Genomic DNA, 11,491 nt, shown 5'->3' with positions numbered 1-11,491 from the left:
GTGTGTGTGTGTGTGAGTGTGTGCATATATATATATATACCGGGTGTCCCAAAAAAAGCGGAACGGTGGATTTTCAGTACCTTGCGTTCTAAAAGTGATATATTTTTTGACATTATTAGACAGAGCATCTTCCGCAGAAAACCATGATACCAAAATCATTAAATTTGGTTCAGTACTTTTTATTCTACGCCAATTTCTGTAAATGCAGTCATTTTCAATTTTTTGCGACTTATGAGATAATAATTTGGGTGCGACAGGCGTTCCATACGGTGAATTGTGTAAGCTCGTTGGTCCATGTCAACAAAAGATAAGGCTTTCATATTGGGAGCGCGCACACACACACACACACGCAGACACACACACACACGGTTTTTTTCCTGGCCCGTGCCCAATGTGAAAGCTGTATCTTTTGTTGACATGGATCACCGAGCTTAGACAATATTCACCGTATGGATCGCGTGTCGCACTCAAATTATTATCTCATAAGTCGCAAAAATCTGGCGAAATTGGCAATGACTGCATTTTCAGAAATTGGCGTAGAATAAAAAGCACTGAACCAAATTTGATGATTTTGGTATCATAGTCTTCTGCTGAAGATGCTCTTTCTAATGATGTCAAAATATATATACCTTTTAGACGGCAAGGTACTGAAAATCCACCGTTCCGCTTTTTTTGGGACACCCGGTATATATATATATATATATATATATATATATATATACATTCTCTCTCTGTATATACACATATATACAGAGAGAGGGATAGAGATACACTTTGCTAACAGTGGTACATCATAAGGAAACTCCCTATATGCTGTAGCAGGGTTTTCCCAAGCAGGGTTTTCCCAGTATGGGTGTGTATACACTTATTTGACCATATTGTTATTTCTTGCATTAACAGCTCATGATATTTCAGACATGTAAACATTTTAAAGGACTTATAAAAAATAAACTATTATTTTCAAGTGCTGTACACAAGCAGATAATAAGAACAAAAGCAAACAACACGATCCGCATGGAATGATTGGTGTACATTTGTCTGTTCAAAAAGATACAGCACAGATGGGCAAGTGTGTCAATATTACATCATGTCATTATGAAGCTACTGTATACTGAGTATGTCAGAGATTGGGATACTGATGTGTCGACAACAGTATCTTTCAATATGTTGTATATGGTGACACGATATTTGCTTCTGTGACAATTGCTCCAGTCTTATTTTCTCCAATGACTTGGGGGTTAGGGTTATGATAGGGTTTTATAGGCTTAGTTTGATGTGAGGATTAGGGTTAGGGTGAGGGTTATGTTTGTGGGTAGAATTTACATGTATGTTTGGCCTAGCATGCAGAATACTCTGATATTCCATGAGAGCAATTGTCGCAGGTTAGAAACAAATGTCATGGAACCATTGTATATTGCACTGAAAAAAACATGTAGGCGTCATGAACTAACCTGCCACTCATCGATTTCAAGCAAAAATAGAAATCGTAGAGTTTCTCCTACAACGCTGATCCTTGCCTTAAAATCGTCTCTCAGCTTTGAATTCGTACACACTGATAGTGGAGAATGTACTGGAGTACGTGATCGTCATAAAAAAATAATGATCCTAAATCATGAAGAACATGCACACCTCACAACGTCAGCAAACATAAAACATTAGCATGATTCCATTGGTACGAATCAATAATCTGCAGTGTGTCGAGTCTGTCGACTCTATGGCAGAATGCTTTAACATATTGCATAATAAACAAATATACCGAGAGTACATAGACTCCGAGGAGACGGAAATAGTACTATTTTCTGAGGGATGGAGCCAAGAGGAAAATTGTGCAATTTTTGTCACCCAGGAGTCCATCATTTTACTTTATATAATGGCACAAAATAGTGTGTGATAATTTTAACGGTCAGGATTTCATTAATTGATGACATGATACCAACTATATATTATGACTGACTTTTTTATTCTGGTCATTAGTTTGGGGACTGTGCGTCTAGAAAGTTCCTAGCATGTTTATGCGTTTTGTTTTGTTTTGTTATGTTTGCTTGTTTGTTTCTCATAGCACTCCCTGATCACCCGTAGTGTTATATGGTACAGTTAGTCTCTTACAATGTCGAACGTGAGGAGATGCCGGGTTGAATCAAACGATGGGTATTATAGGTTTTCGCAGTCATTTTAGCATGTTTGTCATTCAGTTTGATAATCGGGTTATTCGAAGTCACGGGAAAACAAGAATAACGCCGGGAAGTTAGTCATTTCATTTCGTTTTTCAATCATTTGGTTGCGCACTTCGATCAAAGAATTAAACATAATTATAAACCACTCTACCTTATTCAAATTAAAATGCTCGTCGAGGGCATTAAAACTTTGATAGTCGGAAATCGAGGAAGCGTCTTTTCGAGCATTCAAATTCGCACGTGTGCATTCGAGTTCGGGATAACTTTATTCATTTACGTAGCACTGATTTGACGTGATATTTTAGGCCTACTAATTTTTTGAGACGTAAAGTTAAAAGTGATAATTTTTAATACATTAACATTTGTCATGCAAATTTCGTCATGTTGTTATACTCACGAGGAAGAAATAGATAACCTAGTTCTTTTGTCTTCAGACGTCTTTTTCATTACAACTTATTTTGTAGTCGGTCGGTATCACTTGCGTTTCAGTCTTTATCCGTTTCTTTTACATTAACTTGTAATCACAAGCAATGCGTGTAAAGGTTATACCCATGCGTACCTCGGACAACACAGGGCAAGGCCGCTTGAGTGACGCCTTCGATCCGAGGGGCATGAAACCGATTGAACACTGGCAGATTCAGTTGACATTAATACTCTCAAACGAACGAACTCTCCCTATCAATCAATTGATTGGTATCTTAGTGTACATAGCTCCCCGTCCCTCAATTAAGATAAAATCAAAGAAATATTATAGTTTTCCCAACAATATTGTGCAAGGGAAGAACCCTATCATAACATAAAGAATCAAAGAAAATAGCAGTTTGTTGTAATTATGAGTTTCTTCGAGAAGATCGAAATGGCTGAAATGCTATTATGGAAAAGTAAACGATTATAGACGGAAAAGATGGGCATGACAGGTTGCTTGAAGCATAAACAGTTAAAAAAAAAACATTGTGATCATGACAACAATAATCATGAGATAAAACCAAAACAGCTATTTTGATTACTCAAAGTGTTAAATAGATTGCTCCGAAATTGATTTGAATGCTGAAATAGCTCATTGCGCAACCACATCAGTGTCTCTCCCTGAACATCAGGTCGATAAATGAATGACCACCTCATTATTATTATTATTTTTTTTTAATGAACGTGGATGACGAAATTTTAGATTTGATTGAAATTAAAAAAACAACAACAAATGATCCCAAATTAATTATGAATGAACGCGAAATTAATCTGCCCGGCGAACTTTCGACGTGGACCGCACAAATCCGCTATAATAGTATGAAAAACGAATGTTTTGACATGCGTGATCAAAGCGCCTCTCTTTGGGATCTGTCAATGTCGACTTCCTCATTAGATTCTTTATCCAATATGAGAGGAATAATTTCAAGAATGTACTCAGATTTATTGATCTGTTTCCCGGTAGTGTTTGCCGATGGACTATTTCTTGTACCTATACTTTGCTGTTTGTTTGTTTGTTTGTTTGTTTGTTTGTTTGTTTGTTTGTTTGTCTGTCTGTCTGTCTGTCTGTTTTTATTTATTTATTTTGTATTCTTCAGGCGGATTTGAATGATATTCCTCAAGGACCTAGTTTCGTGCTATTCTGTTCATCCTTTCCTACGGAATGTTATCTCAATCAAGTCTCGACACAAGTCTCGACAGTATTTATAACTGTTTGTGGCCCGTTTGGGCCATCAAAATCATCAAATTTCATATTTTGGTAGCCCGATAATAAAATTTGGTGCCCCCCCCCCCCCCACAAAAGAAGAAGGAGAAGAAGAACAACAACAAGAAAGGTAAAAGTATGATAGAAATTAAACTGACGCAATAAAACATGATGATTATGTGAAAATTGGCAGGTACGACAAAGGACCCCAATAATGTGCGTATATACTGTGACTAATATCACCATGTCTAACATATCAAACATTGAATTGAGGCATGAACATAATTTCCATCACAATACAATATTCGTGAAATGATCATCAGTATTCTTTAACATAGTGGTGGGCTCTATATAGGCCTACCTACTTCTATGATATAGGATGAATAAACTTTGTAGGAAAGAATATGTTCTGGTATAGCCCGATCAGGCCTCCAAAACGTTGATAGTTTTTCTTTAAAAGGGTTATCCCGACTTCTACTTCTGGCGGGCATGGGCCGCCTGTGATGGCCACCGCTCATATCGGGTCTTGATTCCAGACTGCATGTCTCCGTTGTCAATTGCTTTGTCGGGCAAGTCTCGTTTAAGTTTTCTGATTTGTTAAGAACAGCCGTTGTGACAGAGATATGCTGAATATTTTAATTAAAATAATAAATAAAAACGTTACACTATTTTTTTTTCATCTTCAAGCTGCATTTGAGCTTTGCCAATTCTCGCAGTACGACGCTCAAAACATTTGCAAGCTTTTTTTTTTTGGGGGGGGTGTATGGGGTAGGGGTGCACTGAGTATAAGAATAATAGAATTGTATATGCATAAAAAGTTTACACACATCAGGAACTAATCGGTAAATATTCAAATGTCGTTTAGCTACTTTGGGGTTTGGCAGACCTCGGACATACAATGTATGTCTTTCCGTTGAGCTGCATTGTCAGTATAAGTTGTCAAACTGCATGTAATGAGGCGTTTGGTGCTTACGACAGACATGAACATATTAGGCCTAGAGGCATACACATTATCATATATGTATACATTTAAAGGTGAGCAATGAAATGAGAATTCTTTGGGCAATGACGTCATATCGTCTGTTTGGATATGCCATATAGTAACCGATAATTATTACTGTTTAAGTGTAGACATGTGAAATCTTGAAATTCCACAAACTTCTTTTATAATGCTTGATTATATTGAACCGCCTGCTAATATTATTTGATTATGCACAATAATTATTTGTAAAGTATAAGTTTGGAAATATAGAGTGGAGTTCCAATGTAAATCAAATTGCCCACGATTCCGAAACGTCTGCATGTTAAAAATCGCTGTTTTCTCAAGAGTTAGTATAAGTCGATTCTCGAAATTTAATGATCATATTGATGTTGGTAATTTTTCCAGCACCTTAACTATGCACAATAGTGCTATCGAAGAGACCGGTTTAGTTTTGGTTTTGATGGGGGATTCAGATTTTAACTTTTGCGAGAGAATGAGAAACCACTTATGAAATGTTAAAGAGCATACAATTCTAGGAGGAATTTAAAGTTGATTTGGTGAAAATCATTTTTGAAATGTCCAAATACAAAGGAAAAACAAAGTGGTCCTAATCATAGGTGGGTCCGAACTTTCAGTAGGACCTCTTTGTTTGGGATATCTCGACCTTTTTGATAGAAATTTTAATCAAATAATCTTTAGTTTCTCTTAAAATCTTATGCTCTTTTATATTTCATGTTTCCCATTATGTCACTCACAAAAAATAGAAACATAAAGCCCCATCTCAACCAAAACTATACCATCACTTTAACTGATATGTCTATAGAACTGCGGATTTATTTCCCCTGAGAAACTTATAGTGAGATATTCTGTTCGCTTGTTAGTCATTAAACGCGTCTCAATGCTTTAAATTCAATTGGCATAATTATTTGCAGAGTTTGATCGCAAATCGAGCTGAAACCATTCTTGTGAATTTGAAATTACAGCTGCTAAAAACAGAAAACAAAACAAAACATATGTGGGCAAATAAGAAAATGTTAGATACCTTTAGCCATAACCTCGAGAACATTCCCTATTATGTAAGAAATGAGGTATGACCGGAAAGATTTCATTTTGCTTTATTTGATTATGGACTTTATACTGTAAAATGTTTGGCTCTTTATCCATTTCGTGATCAAATTCTTCAGTTCTTGTTGAAAGGATCAATATAGTGATGAATATCGCCGTGCGTTTTTAACCTAGTTTTGAAACGATAACAAATACTCTATATAACTGGGGAAAATCCCAATAATATATATATATATATATATATATATATATATATATATATATATATATATATATATATATATATACGCGTTATCTCTGTTACAGACAACCATCAGGGGAAAAAATGTCCGATGATTGATACACAGAAAAAAAAATGCATGCATGTCAACCGGATTGGGGAAATGGGATATGAACGGGAGTATTGCATAGCACATGATCACATTCTCAGTGAAGAATACCCATGAATTTTAGTTCAGTAGTGGGGAGGCATATTCTATCACTTTTTTTTTGTCGAAAACTGTTTGACGGTTACAGCGACAATTGATTTATGGAAACGATTTCTAGTGGTAGAGAAAGTTCAACGATATACAGGCGAAATGAATGCTTTAACCCGTCGAGGATAGTATTAGTCAAGAAACACCCACTGAAAAGTCTAATGCAAAATGCGTGGTTGTGAATAAAAATCCAACATATAAATGAAAGACAACCATCGGGTTGTTATACCCTGGTCAATTTGAACACTTCAATCATTGTTAAGTTTTGATGTTTGATATTTGATTGTTTTTCTTGTATAAAGAAAACCCCACAAAACAAAACAAACAGTACAAGTCCATCTGTCGCTGTGTGTCGTAATGAGGCTGTCCGCGCGAAAATTCGTCATGATGAAAAGCATTCTTATGAGATTCCCCGTACAGCGATTTTCATAAAAAGATCATACGTCGAACATTGCGTATAATGTGATTTTCATTTTCAAGCCGACCCTTTTATGATATACGTCAGACTATGAGAGAAAATGTCCTGAAAATAAGATCCCGAACAAACAAACAAACGAACGAACGTGAACACACAAACAAACAAACAAACAAACAAACAAACAAACAAACAAACAAAACAACAACACCGCTTATTGTAAACCAGTCAGTGTCCACCTAACGGTCATGACCTGTGTCGGACATAATTCACTGACTTTCAAGAGGAGCCATTAGACCACGGACTGTCAGTCACCCCATGCAGTTGGCTGGATGATGCGGAATTGCCCCTTTAGACAAAGCATTTTAGCCTCATCGCGTATTATTCGGAAGGAACTTACAGCCGTTGGTCCCATGAAAACTTGCTTATAAACATTAAGTACTTTCTATAGTGGCTAATATTCCAGATGAAAATATACCTAATATAAATTTGACACTTAAAAGATATGTACACTTCTTTTCGGGTTTATTGGCTTCGAAATTAGGTATGAAACTAGACACTTTTTTCTTGTTACACAGTAATTATAAGCTGGCGATCAAGTACATTTATTGGTACCATTAAAAACAAAGAATAAAATCACCAAAGAATATATCAAGATAAAAGTACAGATTGCCTACATCTCACTCTGAGGTCGTATACATGTTGATGTATTTTTGTTTTCACAAAGATATTTCATTCACACAATTATAAACATTCAGGTACAAATAAATGTCACTCTCCATGATACATAGTATAGATAATGCGATTTGACAAACAGCTACAAACAGTCTACATGATATGAATACGATTCCAGCTAACATTGAATACAAAACCTTTGGTTTCTATATCCATATGATGTATTCATCTATTTTCTGTGCTCAGTCTTTAAGAAATGACAAAATGAGAAAAACAATCTACTGATTTCTTATTGTTTCTGGCAAAAAAAAAAGAAGAATTTTATCGTCGACATCTTTATACGGACTTAGCAACTGTAGATATTCACTGAACCGTTTCATGAATTTGATATGACACATAGCGTAGCAGAAGAAAATTATATTTTCTATAGGTTTACATCATACTCATATAAGTCATGTGATCAGAGGCCTGATGTGACCAGACAAATATATCAAAGAACTCAGAAGAATTAGTACACGTATAAGGAGGTGGAGAATAACAAGAAGTAGGAAAGAGAAAAAAGTTGAAGAGAGAGAGAGAGAGAGAGAGAGAGAGAGAGTGAAAAGAAGAGAATTACATTCAAAGAAGGGGGAAAAGGGGGTCAAGGAGGAGGAGAAGAAGAAGGAAAACAAAAGAAAGACCAACAGAGAAAGATCACCGATTATTAACCTTACCTTCAAGTCACAGTTACACAAAGCAAAGCGAATGACAACTACATATCATGTGTACTATATTTTCATATTAAAGACGTTAGTTGGAGAATCAATAAGATGATCTAAAGTCTTCCCGACTCTACAATCAATAATTGTCTCTCTCTCTCTCTCAAAAAAAAAAAGGATAAAGAAATAGAGACGCCCGATAATTGCATCTAAACATAATTCGAAAAAACTGGAATCTTCAAAGTGTTATGTGCAGCTGAGAAATAATTAGGGAGAGAGTCCAAAGAATGAAAAAGCCAGAAATAAGGGAACCCGATTTCCTGCCAACAAATCTGAACAAAACCATTTTCCAAAATCTTTGAGACATAATTATTGTCCAAACTGTAAAAATGTGATGAAGTAGAAGATCCTTAGAAGTAGGGGGCCTAACTATAATTCCTTTGTCAAACCAATGTAATGTCGCCCCAAACCCAATTGAAGGTGCATCACATTGCATATTGAACGAGGAGATGTATGATACCATGAGGCCTGTGAAATAAGGACTAAATCTTACAGGGTGGGCAAGTTTATTTGAATCATTGTATGTATATTTACAAACAACCATAGAATACATGGTTCATCATTTACAAGGACAAACAAGCAACTATTTCTTCATGAAACTGATGAAAGAAAGTTTGTGAAAGCAGAAAACTCGCAGAAGAAGTGGAAGACCAAGTGACGTCATCCGTAGTGGACTATGGGATACATGGCAAGTGAACACACACAGGACTGCAATGGCGAGCCTAGAGAGAAGTAGTCCTTCGATGTTTAGGGGCCAGTCCTGGTCCGTTTGGGCCGACAAAGTCGTAAAGCAACGAGATGGAGGTAAAGTACACTTTCTCTGCTCTAGATCTAGCCCTTTCTTGGTATTTTTAGTGCATGTTAAGTGAAATAAACATGCTCGGAAACGTCGTGTTGATCGTGTGTTTTCCCGCTAATCCCCATTCGCAGATGCAGAGAGCGATGAGAAAAGGGACAGGACAGACGAAGAAATGGAGCCAGAATTGGCCCATGGGAAAGAGGAACCCCAAGTCATGAGGCTGAAGATGGAGGGTATCCTTTTTTGAAAAGCAAAAAATACGTTTAATCGTGTGTTTTAAAATAATCCGTGCCAAGTTGGCAATTTCATCATGGTCATTTGCCGTCAGTTGGTATCATCCGACATCACTGCGTATTTCTACATGTGGGGCTAACGGTAAAACCTCCGTCGAGTATTTGCACGCAAATGCACGGAGGAGCATCACACACATAGTGAACCGTCCACAGCACACAGCAGGCGTAGCGGCGAGGCAGCCTGCCGCTGCCAGTGTACTAACAATGATGCCACAACAGTGTGGTGGTTAGGCTGCAGCTGCTAATTACCAGTGCAGTTGACTAGTGTTCACCAGCATGCGATGCATAAAAGTATTTGTTAGTCATTCTGTGGGCTGGGATGTTTGGATGATTGAAGTACCTTGAGTATGATTGATGCATTTGCTGTTGAAGAAGTTAAAAATCTGGCTAGAGATGGAATGTAGGTTCCATGCATAGCATGATGGCTGTCAGTGTTACTTGTTACCATCAAAATTCATTTACTGCTGCTATACCCAGCAACATAAAATGGCTTTGGCCTTTGCTGTTTCATGTGTTATTTGATGTTGGATTTGAATGATTAGGTCTCACATTGTTCAAATCAGCATCAGTGATGTGTTCTCAATTTATATTTGGATTACAGTCACTAATATCATCACTCAATCAGCTGATGAATTATGGCAATATTAATGCTTCTGTGTGAGCACCAATCAATTGATGATTCATGTGTTATTGAATGGTCTCTGCAAGATGTAAATGTAGCACTTTCAGTACTCCTTGTATACCGTGTCTGGAAATTATGCTCGAACTTCTGCAATAGAAATACAGCAAATGCAACAAGTTATCCTCGGGTTGATAACTGTTGTTGATGGTGATGGTTTCTTTTGACATCACGTAATATGTTGTTAAACTTTGTTTGAGTTTATGGCCTATGCTAGGTACACTACATCTGCTACATGGCAAAAGACTTCCTTAGTGATAATGACAGTGTCACAACCTGTGGAAGATGCTTTATATCAAGCTGTGAATCAAATGCTATAGATGATATCTGGCAATTTCTTTTGTTTAGATTCTGTTTCAAGAGTTCATTTCAGCATGATTCAGTAAAGGCAAAATCTCATGGAAATCCATGGACAGATCAACAGAAACTGCAGGTGAATTAAGAGGATTAATTTTCACACTAGGAGGACTAATTATCATAATACATGAATGTTGGCATGTCTTCTGTTACGTACCAGGTAGTGTCCAGTGGATGCTGTGAGAAGATAGGTCCTCGTCACATGATGGTCACATCTCTTCAGAAAACATATCACAGAAACTTTTTTTTTTCATGTATTTCATTGATGAAAAGTAATAGATGTAGCTTTTGTATTAAAATGATTCTTTGTGACTCTGCTGTAGAGCAGATCAACAGTTTAAATCCTCATGCAAGCCTGCAAGACAGATTTTGTTCCATCTTTCAGGACAACAAACACAAAACACAAACATGGCTGCCAGTGCAGGCAACAAACAAGTAGTGTAACAAAAGCAACTACTGTCTAACTTGCTAGCTGCAGGTACGGCTCATTGACATTAGTATGATTTGAATTGTCATACCATTCGATGCTTTTTTTCTTTCTTTTTTTTAAACATCTGCCGATGAGTTTCCTGTAAATAATCATCTTGTGATTAGTAGAGGGAGGGGATTGGAGGGATGTCCATAGTGTGTGGTACAACACATAAGTAATATATTCTGCAATGTTGAATTGACTTATTTCATATTTCTTATATCTGTTTGTTTGAAGGACAGCTCCCAAGCCTACACTTCATGGACGGAGATTTCATGGAATTGCAGATTCAGCATTCTTTTGAACGTTTCCCCTACCTGTCTCCATTGTGGATTACAACAATTACAACCATTACTGATATTTCAAGCATCAACGCTCCATGTTGTTAGACTTCGTGAAGCAGGACAGATGGTATCAGGTGTAGATGATCGTAGTATTGATGCAGGAACTTTGTTTCATTGTCTGATTGTTTGTCTATTTTCACATTTGCTTGCTATTCACAATGTTTTACATTTCTTTACTTTTTCACAATATTTCTGTTGATTCATTTCTTCCTATGAAACTACTGTCATATATGAATCCCCTTGTGTTTATTTCAGGTAAGCGATTAGAAAACAGACAATGATTCAATGTCCACATTTGACCCCAAACTGTATAGGTGAGTCTACATTGATGGATTC

At 36.7% G+C, this 11,491-nt stretch overlaps 1 pseudogene; it reads left to right on the top strand.

The window, feature by feature from the left end:
- Positions 1–8,915: 8,915 nt before the first annotated feature.
- LOC139731128 (uncharacterized) overlaps positions 8,916–11,491 on the top strand; it is a 75,003-nt pseudogene continuing 72,427 nt past the window's right edge.

This window comes from Diadema antillarum, unplaced genomic scaffold, assembly GCF_040938485.1.
Source record: "Diadema antillarum isolate AM-2024a unplaced genomic scaffold, OU_Dant_1.0 seq00000358_RagTag, whole genome shotgun sequence".
In the NCBI taxonomy this organism is placed as follows: Eukaryota; Metazoa; Echinodermata; class Echinoidea; order Diadematoida; family Diadematidae; genus Diadema; species Diadema antillarum.
The sequence above is the reverse complement of the archived record's forward strand: the minus strand, read 5'-3'. Positions and strand labels throughout refer to the sequence as shown.